This window comes from Mauremys reevesii, linkage group 6 (assembly GCF_016161935.1).
Source record: "Mauremys reevesii isolate NIE-2019 linkage group 6, ASM1616193v1, whole genome shotgun sequence".
Lineage (NCBI taxonomy): Eukaryota > Metazoa > Chordata > Testudines > Geoemydidae > Mauremys > Mauremys reevesii.
The window spans coordinates 19,813,655-19,827,335 of NC_052628.1; the positions used below are offsets into that span (position 1 = coordinate 19,813,655).

Here is a 13,681-nt window from a genome sequence, read left to right on the forward strand (position 1 = left end):
TTCATGGATATAAGAACTGGAATATTTTATTTTATTTTATTTTACTGTTAATGAAATGTAAAATTGATTCCTTTGCCAGCCATCTCTCCTAACTGTCTCCTGCTTCCTCTTCTCTATCACTCCTGCACCCTCCCACACTGCACACTTTCTAGGGAAAGCTTCCTCCTGGCTAATTGTGAGAGGAGTTTTGAAGTATGGGATGGATGGATATTCAGAATAAGGTGTTTGATATGTAGATGAGCATCATAGTAGAGACAGTAAGAGTGGAGATGAAAGATGGACATGGTGGAAAATTGATCATAGGAAACCACTCTAATATCCTCTAAGTGGTTTCCCAGAGTAGGACAGTTAGACAAATCAGAAAAGCTTTATATAGAGACTGAGGTTAGTGAAAAAACTAAAGCATTGATCATGTAGGATTTAACCTAACCTTTGGCTTTGACACTGGCTCAGATAACAATAGAAGAATCGTTATTTTAAAAAATGTACATTCTTGCAGGGACTTCAGAGAAGTTCCCTTATGCTGCAGTAACAGACAGGCTCAGGTTATTTTGTCTGGTAGCTTCTGAAATGGCCCAAATATTATAGCTAGCGGATGCCTCTAATGATAGTTTTATCAGCAGAACTGAAATGATTTTTGACATTTCTCATGAAAGCTATCAGTTAAAAAGCATGAAGTAGTAGGGAATGGGATGGAGATAGTTCTTAGAACTACTACTTCTTTTGGCCTAAGTGGAGAGTACAGTATGCAGAAAGCAGTTACCTTAAAATCTACAGTCATGCCAATGAAATTTATATGCAGTGTAAATGGGTTGACAACGAGAAAAGGGTTTTTTTATAACAGAGCTTACTGCGGATGTAAATCTAGAGATGTGACGGTAGTACACTGAGCAGTATTTATGATCAACATCTAACTGGAGCCTATGGCATTGCCTGGATGTTTTGACTAGAGAGGATGCATGGTGTTGTGATTAGAACACTGGTCTGGGAGTCAGGTGGTCAAAGTCCAGGCTCCAGCTCTGCTACAGACTTCCCGTGAGACCTTAGGCAAATCACTTAATAATCTCTCTGTATCTTGTCAGTAAATTGGAGATGCTAATAGTCTGTTTGTGTCTCTTGTCTATTTAGAGTGTACGCTCTTCAGAACCTGGGCTACCTCTTACTGTATGTAGATAGCCAGGTCCTGGTAGGGATAAGCAAGCTGGTTTAGGTCATAACAAGCCTGTGGTCAGTTAGGACTTTACAGTCATCATCACTGTGCCGCACACCACAGCCTTTAAGAAGTTTGCAGCAAAGTAGGACTAGCACACTTCTTGCTGCAAAGACACAGGCACCTAATACTGGAGCTAACACAGGGTCTCTGATGGCTGCTAATGGTATAGGGCCAGTGACCCGCAGGAGAGCTATGATTCTGTGGTCCCAATCCAATCTAGTAGGGGGTAGCGGTACACATACTCTCCAGCCAGTTTGTTTCAGGATTAATCAACCCAGGCTGTGGCTCAAAATGTGAAACGATCACTAAACAAGCCTTCCTTAATTCAGTTCTTGTGTGAACCTTTGAACTTTTACCTGCTTACTCAACCCTAGTTTTTAAAACACTAGTGGCTTGATGCCCATTTTCCTGCTTGTGGCTCCATGCTCATGGACGCTTGACTCTTGGTGGGTAGCCTTACATCATGGCCACAGTGCTGGGGGCTGGCCAATTTATGCCTGGTGCATGACCTGAGAGCAGGCAAAAGCAGCCACTGAGAGAAGCCACAGAACTGTTGTGCTGGTAGTGGCCCCGAAAGGGTTTGTTATGACATCCAGGGATCACTGAGATGCAGAAGCACTCCAGACCCTCAGCCGTGCCATCTCCATGCTCCATATGCTGCTGGCTGCAAGCAGGGGTTGCATAGGACTCGGTGACCTAGTTCTACACCACCCATGAGCTCCCATGTTGGCGGAAGTTTGGCTGGTCAGACCAATTTAATGGCTGCCTGGCACTGATGGAGCAATGCAAAGAGACCATAGAAGCAGCCATGATCTGGCCCATTATCTTTAAATGGGAACTGTGTTAGGAATAAACTATTAGTGATGGGGGGAGCCAGAACTAAAAATCTGAGTCCAAACACCACCAGACTTCAGGGACATTCTGAGCTGGATCTGGACCTTGCAATGTTGGCTGGTCTCTACAGTTATTTAATTAACAATTTATTTAGAAGTCCATAAAAATCGTGAAAAGACTAAACAGAGAGAGCTGCAGTAAGTCCCAGAAATACTCTTCAACAAAAGCTTTCTGCCTTTGTCACTTGTCCGTGCAAGCGCACCACAAATGCAACATCTTGGTTTTAGTGATGTCCTACTTTTACGCTGGCTTCATCTAGGTTTGACCAACATCAAGGAAGTCAAGTTGGTGGCTTGTTCAGAACCACAGATTGAGTCTTGGGCCTAGTCAGGATTAGAATCAATAATTTTTCTGGTTCCTAGTCTTTTGCTCTAAGCACTGTAACACAAGACTCCTGCTCTGAAATGGATGGCGAAGAAAACTGACTGGAGGAGCTCAATAATAATAGTGGTGGAAAAGTAGAACCAGAGAATCAAGACATAACAGGGAGACTAGACAATTATGTGACATCTCTGGAGCACATGAAGAGGACAGATGCGTGCTTAAATTCAGGGATTAGATTTCTTTGGCAAAAGAAGATGATAAATGAAACGATTATGAAAATGTAGGTCTTCAAGTTGACAAGCAATTTAAAAAGACAGTTATATTTAAGACAGTTATATGATGAAGGAATTGGGGATGAAGGGCCAGATCCTTGGGAGTGCTGTGGTTACATGTGGAGCACTGCCAATACAGGATAGCCCTAAAGCCAGCAAATCTAGCCCTGGGGGGCTTCTCTGGTGGCACAGAGCCAGTGTAGAGCCCCCCTACACCACACCCCCTACTTGCTGCCAGTATATGTGGTGGGACTGTAAGAAAGGGAGTGTGGCCACAATGCCCTATGCTATGCGGATCCCCGGCTGAGGTTTTGGATCTGCTCACTTTACTTCTGTGCTTGCGTTATTCATGCCTGCTCCAGTCCTGCCTGCTTTATTGAGGTGACTAGTTCCACTGCAGCCAATGGGACTGCTTGCCTGGGTAAGGCAAGTAAAGAAGGTTCTTTATCTGTAAATCGAATCAAGGCCTTTAATTTAAGTAGATGCTCCTACTTCATCAGCAATAGGCTATGAGCCAGGCTAGATAATTTTCTTGCCAGTCTTCACATATAGAGAGGCACCTGTATGCTAATTATCTATCCATTCTGCTAGCAGAATGTTTATAGGGATATGGTGCATTTTTCTAAACCATGGACTAGAATCTAGTCAGGGTGATGCTGTTTAGAATCAGATTACTCTGTTGTTCAGAATCTGGCCCTGTGTCTTTCACACTGACCTTTAAAAGCCTTTCTAGACTTTTGCAATGACCTTGTGATGGCATTCTGAGTGTGATTCCACAACTCCTTTGCCTCCAGTGTTTGGAAATGTTTGGATTGTCCTGGGGCCCAATGGCAAAATTGTTGAATCCTTCTCTTGTTCTTTCATTTTGGCTCACTTTGCATTGTGAGCATAATTGGTGTGTTCAAGTTTATGGAAAAGATGAAGCCTACTGAGCAATGCCAGCTACTGTAGCCACATGGGGTTCATTTACTGCAGTCCTTATGTTTATTATTGTTAGAATTAAATCGTTTCCTGTGGAGATACGGACAATGGTGTCACTAAAATATGAGGGGAGGAGGGCAAATTCTACCCACTCCTGAGCTAGCTATTCTTCCTTAGTCAAACAAAAATGTTCTAGTTTTCTATTTGTGACAGTGAAAATGTTACAGTGAAAATCCAGTAATATCACTCCCAGTGGATTATGCCTTATAAGTCCAAGTAGGCAGGAGGAGAAGGAAGTGCTTTATGAGAGACAAGTCCCCTCTTTACATAGAAAAATCTAAAAACTATTAATTTGGGGGCAAAAGCTAGGAAGAAATACATGAAACGGAAATTGATTTCTATTTAAATGGTATGTTTTCATCACTTTGTTCAGAGCATGAACATTCATCTTTGAGTACCTGTGCTAATTGATTTCAAATGCAATTCAACACAATCACTGTGGAATAATAAATCTAGGAGCAAGGAGCTGAAAGAAAGAATATCAGCTAAAAGCGACGGGGCTAGAGAACAATGGCTGGAAAGAAAGTTAGACAAGTTATTACAGGAGAACCTGTAAAGCCTTCATGCAGTTTGACTTAAGAAGGAAATAGGATGCTGGCATCTGGAATGCAATTTCAATAATGAGAGGTGATAATACTTATATGAAGCATTGGTTTGCTCCTTCTGGATACTTACATATGAGTCCTGGTCAGCAGTCAGCATGCTAATTACCCTTTGGGATGATGTAGTATATAGCAACTGGAGCCACAGCTTGTCTTGAAGATAAAAGGTACAAAGACACACTGTGAAAGGTGGGCTAATCTCATTAGAGAAGTAATTTAGGGATCAGCCTAATTAAAAGGGTTTATAGCTAATATGGAGGGTCCTATTCATCCAAACTCTCTCTTTGAAGCAGGAAGGATTCTGAAGGAAATGGGACATAATCCAAAAATAAGGCAACTGACATCAGAAAGGTCCAGATTTTGGCTGGGGCTGCATGGCTGAGAAGGGATGTGTGGGGGAGTAAGAGACCCCCAGTGTCCCTGCATGGCTTTCCCAGACATTGTGTCCAGGCACACAAGTGTAAACATCAGGGCCAATGCAACCATTTAGGCGACCTAGGCAGTCGCCTAGGGCACTAGGATTTGGGGGGCGCCATTTTCTTCAACAGCGACCGTGGAGGCCGGATCTTCAGCTGCCCAAGTCGCCGCCGGCATTTAGGCAGAGGGAGCTGGGGCAGGGGACCGCGAGGAGGGCTGCCTGCAGCAAGTAAAGCAGGGGAGTGGCATGCAGGGGAACTCCCCCGCCCCAGCTCACCCCTGCCCAACCTCCTCCCCTAGCACACCGTGGCCGCTTAACTTCTCCCAGGCTTGTGGCGCCAATCAGGCGGGAAAAGTGAAGGCGCCACGGCGTGCTCGGGGTGCTCATGCACGGAGCAGGGGTGAGCTGGGGCAGAGGGTGCCTCAGGGCAGAGGGTGGGGGGTGGGGAGCTGCCGCAAGGGGGGTGCCTCAGGGAGGAGAGGGGGAGCTGCTGCTGGTGGGGGGCGCCTCAGGGTGGGGGCGTGGCGGGGGAGAGGGTGCAAGGTGGAAGTTTCGCCTAGGGCGCGAAACATCCTTGCACCGGCCCTGGTAAACATGTACTGCATACCCACTACTCCCTTCCCTCTGCAGGCGGGTGGGGAGAGGTGGGCAGAGGGTGGAGCCTTGGCCTTCCTCCCTCCCCCATGTTGAGCTGGGTAGTAATCTGCTACTTGAAGCAAGGGACATGATCCTATGCTTCTGGGTCTGCATGGCAGCATTGGATTGGAAAACCACAACCCAGCCCCAAAGGTCTGGCCCCAAAAGTGTTAAACAAAAGGCCATGGCCACATGGTATAAAAATAATTCCTGACACAAGAAGCATCAGTGTGTTCGGGAAAACAGAACTTCATTTTTAAGGGTAGGCAAGTGGAAGTAACCAAAGGGACTGAGCAGATGCCAGCTCCAGAAAATCGCCTTTCTTTTATTAAAGGTTTTGCACGTGCCTGTGCTCCCTTCAATTGTGTTGCCTCGTGTCACACTGATTTCCAGCGTGCTGTGATGTAAAACCACACACCATGATGCAATCCTCTGTAACCTGGACAAAGTTAAAAGAAAACCCTCTAGATCTCACACTGTGAGCTGCTCCACTCAGGCTTGTTTTCAGCCCTTGCAGGTGCCTGAATTTAATTTATTGCTGGGGATGATGGCTACAGACTAGTGCCTCCCTATGCAGGAGGCAAAGCAAATAAAATTTCCTTAGGGCACATTGATCTGTGTTGTGAGCCAGCTGAGAGAGAGCGAGAGGTGAACAAACCTGCAGGTAAAAGTGTTACTACTATTTAACTTACTTCTGGATAGTGGTGTACCACCTCTAAGGAAAGCCACAATGTATAGCAGCTTTCTGCCCTACCAGCCCAATCCATGGAAGTCAACTTCTCACCTGCCATCTCCAGTTGACAGTAAGAGGAACATGAAGGAAAAGAAAAATAAGGGGAAGGGTGGGGAGGAGATAGCAAAGCCTGAAGGTAAAAACGAAGTGCTAAACTCCATTAAATATTTCTGATATGACTGAGATACCCTTATTAGGAGACATTGTACCTGTTACACTGGTAGCTTGTAACTGCTACCCACAACTGCTTTCACTCCAAGCCAGAACTTAAAAGCCAGGTTCCACTTTCTGGTATGCTGGTGGAAATCCAGAGTAGACCCATTGACTTCAGTGGAGTTATTTGGATTAATACCCATAACAGAAAGCAGAATCCAGCCCCACATAAGCAGTGAGTCATCTACCTCTCAGCAAGGACCAAAAAGCACCAAGGAAATGTTTTATCCAGTCTTCCTCCTATACAGGGGCAAGTCACTGCTCCTCATCATGAAGATGATAACCCATTTCCAGAGGCAGTCATATTATCTTCGACTCTCTCTTCAGATGCTGTTGATCTGATTTTCAAACTTACACAAGTTTTACATTGGTCTAACTCCATTGGTTTCAATGGCATGATTTCTAGCAGTGAAAGTGAGAGCAAGTTCAGGTTCTTTACCTCCTGTCTCTGTGTTCCTTCGTGTTGGCTGTATTTATGCAAGTAATTAGGGTGGGAGTAATTATGCAAAGTTAACCACGATGGACATCCTAACAGCACTGCCATTGCTAGAAACTGGCTGGTGTAATGACCTATTTGTGATGGGTTCGGTCACAGAGACCCCCTTTGGACTGTCACCTGATGTTCTGGAATTACCTTTGAGCCCGTTTTCCCTGGCAGCTTGGAACTCCAGAACCCTGTCTTGTTGAGCCAGACATGCTAGCCTCCTGCAACACAGACCCAGATCTGGTCCATGCCCCCAAAGCTGCAGACTTTAACCAAAAACTCAGCAGGTCACCTATCTCCAACACCCAGACACCCAGTTTCCAATGGGATCCAAACCCCAAATGAATCTGTTTTACTCTGTATAAAGCCAATAAAGGGTAAACTTATAAATTGTCTGACCTCTATAACACTGATAGAGATATGCACAGCCGTTTGCTCCCCCAGGTTTTAATCACTTCCTCTGGGTTCAATAATAAACAAAAGTGATTTTAGTAAGAATAAAAAGTAGGATTTAAGTGGTTTCAAGTAATAACAGACAAAACAAAGTAAGTCACCGAGCAAAATAAAACAAAACACACAAGTCTAAGCCTAATACATTAAAAAACTGTTTATAGGTAAATCTCACCCTCAGAGATGTTCCAATAATCTTCTTTCACAGACTAGACTCCTTCCTAGTCTGGGTCCAATCCTTTCCCTTGGAACAGTCCTTGCTAGTTCCAGCAGGTATCTTGGGTGAAAAGCAGGGGGTTTCTCATTACTTGGACCCCCCCTTTGTTCTCTTCCACCCTTTTATAGCTTTGGCACAAGGCGAGAATTTTTTGTCTGTCTGGGTCCCCACCCCTCCTTCTAAATGGAAAAGCACCAGGTTTAAGATGGATTCCAGTTCAGGTGACCTGATTACATGTCACTGTAAGACTTCCTTCTTCATTCTTCCAGGGCTGACCTGCAGGTACCCAGGGAGGTTTGCAATTAAACAGAGCCATTTACAATCAATTGTTCTAGTTAATGGGAGCCATCAAGTTTCCAAACCACCATTAATGGCCAACACTTTGCATAATTACAATAGGACTTCAGAGTTATACTTCATATTTCTAGCTTCAGATACAGGAATGATACATACATACAAATAGGATGACCACACTCGGTAGATTATAAGCTTTGTAATGATACCTTACAAGAGACCTTTTTCATAAAGCATATTCCAGTTACATTATATTCACACTTATAAGCATATTTCCATAAAACATATGGAGTGCAACATCACACTATTAATAGCCAGGAAGCCAATCACAAGACAAAGCAAAATAAACCCTAACCAGCACTACTTCAAACTGATCAGAAATGGGAAACATCATAAGGCTGCTTGGTAGCCTGTGTGACAGGACATCATGGTCTCCATCCATTGCCTAGTAAGGTGTCCAGAGCCCAAAAGCCACTATCATCACTGGTGCTGTCTGGCACTCTTGCTGGTAGTCTTGAGAGAGTGGTCAAAAAGTGAATGGCCCATGGAGAGTGAACTGCTTACTCATTCTAGAGGTGACCCCTCTGGCTCAGGATTGCAGCACACTGGATGGGGATATCTGTGATGCTTCCATCAAATAGTGGCAATTTAAGTGTTGATATTGTTAACTATTTCGCTTCTGTTTGTTTTAGTGTAAATAGCTGGTTAATATACCTGCTCCATCTCCTTCCCCTCTGATAACCTCTGTGGTGCAGTTATGCCTTTTCCCATCAAAATGCTACCTCATATCAAAAACTAAAAGTGTTGGAGTTGAATATCAGAATAAATAGGAGGGCTGCTATGCAGACTGCATTACCATTTTTTATTTAATTTAAAGTAAGCTTTCTATTTTTTAAAAATTTCTCTAAAGTTGCCATGGACCATCCAGGAGAGTGCCACAGAATCCAGGGACCTTGCCACAGAATTGAGCACCTGCCTATTGTAGAGTACTGGGTAGGTGATATTATCCTCATTTTACAGATGACAAAACTTAGACATGGAGAGGTTAAGGGACTTGCCCAACGTTACAAAGAAAGATGTGGCAGAGCAGGAAATGACCCAGCCTTTGTTCCATTTTTGTTATAAATTCAGGGAAGTCCATCATCAAGCCATGATAGATCCCGGCACTTGTTTGACAACCATTTAACCCAATGGGGGGGACAAATTGTATAACTGTCAAGCAGCTTCTTACTAGAGAAGATTCCAGCAAAAACACTGAGAAAAGTTGGTCACTTCTATACTGTCAGGTTCTAATATCTCCATACAATTGTTTGTTCATGTGAGGTTTATCTCATGCTTATACATGGTAAGTGTGACTTTAAAACCTTACATTTTACCCTCTGAGAGCCCAGTAAGATGCTTAGAATCATACTGTTAGAAGGGCCTGAAAGGGTCATCTAGTCCAGGGTTCCCAAACTTGGTTTGCGGCTTGTTCAGGGTAAGCCTCTGGTGGGCCGCGAGACATTTTGTCTGCAGGTACGGCCGCTCGCAGTTCCCAGTGGCCGTGGTTTGCCATTCCCAGCCAATGGGAGCTCTAGGAAGTGGCACAGGCTGGGCCACCACTTCCCCTTTTAAGGACCTGTTCCTCATGGCCTGTGACCAGAGATGACTTGGCCGCGTCTGGTTGGTGACACTCCACCTCGGATAGGGTCCATGCAGTGTCCATGCATTGGGTGTGTGAGCGCTGCCTAATTAGAGTCCCAGACACCTTGTCTACCTGGGAGCTCTTCTAATTTTCCGGCTGTTCAAGCAGCCCATTCATTCCACAAACATTCCAGGAGGAAGGGGAAGAGAGAGGGAGAAAGCCACTTCACAGATATTCAAAGAGGGAGAGGAGACAAAGGGTTGTGGGGGGAGGTATAACAGACCTTTTGAACATACAGGTTATACAGAGCATACAGATCCCTGCTGCTCCTACAACAGCTGACTCATGTTGAGGTTGCGATCCACCACAACTCTCAGATCCTTCTCAGCAGTGCTGCTGCCAAGCCAGTTTTCCCCCATTCTGTATTTTGTGCATTTGGTTTTTCTTCCTTAAGTATAGCACCTTCCATTTGTCTTTGTTGAATTTCATTCTGTTGTCTATCGCTCAGTTGTCCAATTTATCAAGATCACTCTGAATTTTAGCTCCATCATCCAAAGTATTGGCAACCCCCTAGCTTTGTGCCTTCTGCAAACTTAATAAGTATGCTCTATATGCCTACATCATCTTCTGTTACCAGCTCACCTTCATTGCACAATGAACCCACACCATCCTTGATCTTTTTTTTTGTCTGACATATTTGAAGAGCCCCTTCTTGTTGTCTCTAACGTTTCTTATGCTTCTTCTTTTGTTCCTAAATATGGGCCTGATCCGAAGCCCATTGAAGGATTCCCATTGATTTTGATGGGCTTGGATCAGTCCAATACTTACACCTTGCACTGTTCATGAACATTGTATCACTCATGCTGCTTATAGGAGTCACTGATCTGCATTTCTTTACAGAAAAGGAGACTCAACTGAAAGACAATATCTCTGCATTAGGTACTGAATCACAGGTAACGTCATTTAACCCACCTTAGTGCTGTGTTAGGATGCTGACATTCCAATATTAATATTCATACTGAAGTATCCCCCAGAAACTGTGGGGTTCAAGATTCAGGTTGAAGTCTAGCTTGGTTCTGAACCATTTCAGACATGCCTAGGAAAAAGCCATACGTATGAACTCCCACTATCTGCTCTTTTCCTCTCTCCATCTCTCTGACTGCCTTTCGCTCATGTTATACCTTAACCACTACTAAGTGTATTAGCATAATGCCACAATAATTACATAATCCTATCAATTCATGCTCAGCCTGCTCATTTTTATGCATCTGTAATTATATTTAGGAATAATGCAAAGTAACTCGAGTGGGAGTGTGAACACTGTATATGGGGGAGTTGCATTAAGAGAATAATGTAACGGGGCTTATGTTTGCTTAAAGCCATGAAATTGAAGTGGATCACAATAACACTCACAGTGAATATCTCTCTCTCTCTCCCTCTCTCTCTCTCTCTGGATCAAGGGATTGTAACCTTGCCAGGGAGAGTGTTAGACCTCTAAAAAAAAAATCTGATTACTGTTACTACAATTAGACCCAGGAGCAGTTTGAATGCATGTATTGATGCAGCTGGGACTGTAAGCAAAATAAAACCAGCAAAATAATAGCCAGTCGACAGGCAGAGACCATGGGAAACCTATTGATTGCAACAGGGTGTCTTTTCTATATGGCAGAATGATCTCAGAAGAGCTGAGCTTTGGGTAATTTCTAGCAAACAATGTATGATAAACCATTATTTGTGGATCCTGGAAATCGAACTGAAGCATCCAGGTCCCTCTAGTACATGCTTATTTTGGATAGTACTTTAGTAAGAAGTCACTGTCAATATATATCATTTTGGTTTTTTGTCTCAAATGGATATTCATTCTAAGGAGATGAGAATGGTATATTAACATGAAATAAAAGGGGCTGCACATTTCAGGGCTATAATCTCAGTGAAGTGTTCTGGTGACACCAGAAACAATGGGAGTGAAGCTTGAGTGGTCTAGCTGATCACCAGGAGAGGAAAATAAAGCCCCATCCTTCAAAATGTGGTTGCTCCTTCACTTTATATGGATAAATTAGAATAATTACTATAATGCTTTGAAACCGCAAAGCATTATAGAAGTTCTAAGTATGAGGTAGATCCAAGTCCCAAATCTAGGTCTGCCGAGCATTCCCAGCTGCTCCGGTGCCCTCCCTATTCCCAGTGTTTTACTTTAGCTTTATAATGGGTCAAGCCAAAAACCCCATTGTGAACAGCCCCAAACATTGACCATTTTGAAATCCAGATCTGGATCCAGTTCTGAATTTTGTGGTTTTCATTTCCCTTCACTTTTGTGTGATATTTTCCAAATCCATGGCTAACTCATGTTGGCCAATGCAGAGCAGAGAGCTCATTTTAGAAAGGTTCATATGCATGTAAACAATATAATTCTCTCAGGACCTGATCCCATTTCCACTGAAGTCATTAGTGGCTTTACTACTGAAAGTGGGGAACAAGTCCCACATCTGTATCCCCCTGTATACCCAGGCTCGCCAGCCTTTTCATTCTCTGGACCCTTTCACAAGATAGTGAAGGATCCTCCCTTAGCCACCTCCCTTCTCAACATCCCACTGTTTAGTTCTCAACATATTTTTTGTTCTGGAGACCATGCTGAAGAGTTGCGTGGGCAGCTAGTGGTCTGCAGACCAGAGTGTGAGAATCACTGCCCTATTCTGATTCCTGTCCAGTCTGGTTAAACTTCTCTTCCCAAACCATTTCTAATCTAGATACATATGGGCCTGGGTTTATCCCTGGTGTAGCTCAGACTGAAGTGCATGGTACTCAGATGCCATGGCAATGGGCATAAAATCCTAAATCAGACAGAACAGGCCCCCCAGAATCAATGGGTGAAAGATATCTAAATCTTTCCTTTATCAGCTGCTATTTTATCAAGGTCTGAATTCTCAAAGTCCTATCTCTGTGCCCTCCTGTAATGCTTCTCATCATTAGTGGGGTAAATCTCTCCATTTTCACCTGGTACTAGACAGATCCTAGAACTGCTGTGGTTAGAGGTTTCTATCTCCCCCGGCTAGAGCCCTCGGCACCTCTGCCTCTCTCCTGAGGAAAGTGCCTGCTGGTTCCTGTTTAATGTGCAGCACTCATGTTAATTCCTATTAGTTTTTAGTCATGTTTTGATGTGGGCTGGGTGAGAAGAGCGAGGACACTGACACGGACATCCCAGCTAGGCCTGTGATGACGGGGAGGAAGAGTCTGTGCCACTCCGATTGTGAAGCTGTGACTGTGTGGGCAACTCCTATCAGCAGACACAGTCTCTCTCCTTTGATCATGAGCAAATCCATCTGTACAGAGAACAAGTACTATATAAATCGCACACAGGGGGAGCTGGGAATAGAGCCCATGTCCTTTTGCTCCCAAAGCACAAGTCTCTGTGCCGCATGACCTAAGGAGAGCTATGCAGCTGCACGTCAGGATCCTCTTGTGCTCCATGCCAGCTTCCCGCATCACTAGACTGTGAGTGGACAGCCAAGCTGTTCCCGGAGGTGCTATCCTTGACCCCTGCACAGGTAGGTGGGCAATGGTCGGGCAAAGGGCAGAGTCTTGGCTCGGTCCCCCAGTGTGCCAGCCAGCACAGCTTTGCCAGTGGAAGGGGCAGGGAATTATCTGGCATTGCTGTGGGCCACTAGTCAATTGCTTTCCCAGTGAAGCCAAGGTGAGTCACAGTCACCTCTTAGCGTGGTGCAGCTATGCGACCCCTATGCTGAGGGCTCTAGAGACAGTCAAAACTCTAGTCCTTTCCTGGTAGTAGCTGCAGATCCCTTCGTCTCTCTATGAACCAGCCACTAGGGGGCAACATTGTGTACATGCACACAAAGCCAGTATACTGCAGTCCCTGCATTCCAGCACAACTGGCATGCGCATAAGGTCTATCACGCAATCCTGATGGAGTCAGCACAATAACACAGTGGGATCTGACACATCAGCATCTGGATTATAAAAAGGAGATCTGTGTCTTAGTTACTGTGGCTCCAGAAACCTCCTGCAACCAGCATGATTTAGCAGCCTGTAGTAGACCCATGTAATACTACTCATTTTGTAACATATAAACTGATTTTTTACATTAGAACAGAGAAAGCAGGGTGTTGTTTTTTTTAAAACCACGTGTGTAGGCTGTAATTCCTAAACACAGCAGAGTGAGCTACAGATGAGATTTAAATCTTGCCTCTGAATTTCTTAGATATTTTTTCCTTTCATATGAATTTTTTAAAAGTCAGAAACACTTGAAATGAAAAATACAGTCAATACAATCATCTGGCAGTAACTGCATACTGCCTCTGACATACACTG

The 13,681-nt window shown here is 44.3% G+C and overlaps 1 long non-coding RNA gene across 1 annotated transcript; it reads left to right on the plus strand.

Annotated features, from left to right (window-relative positions):
* Window positions 1-5,809: 5,809 nt before the first annotated feature.
* Window positions 5,810-10,308, plus strand: LOC120407250. The gene is made up of 3 exons (XR_005599860.1): window positions 5,810-6,004; window positions 8,642-8,724; window positions 10,256-10,308. It is a non-coding gene; the product is annotated as an uncharacterized LOC120407250 (long non-coding RNA).
* The last annotated feature ends 3,373 nt before the right edge of the window (window positions 10,309-13,681 follow it).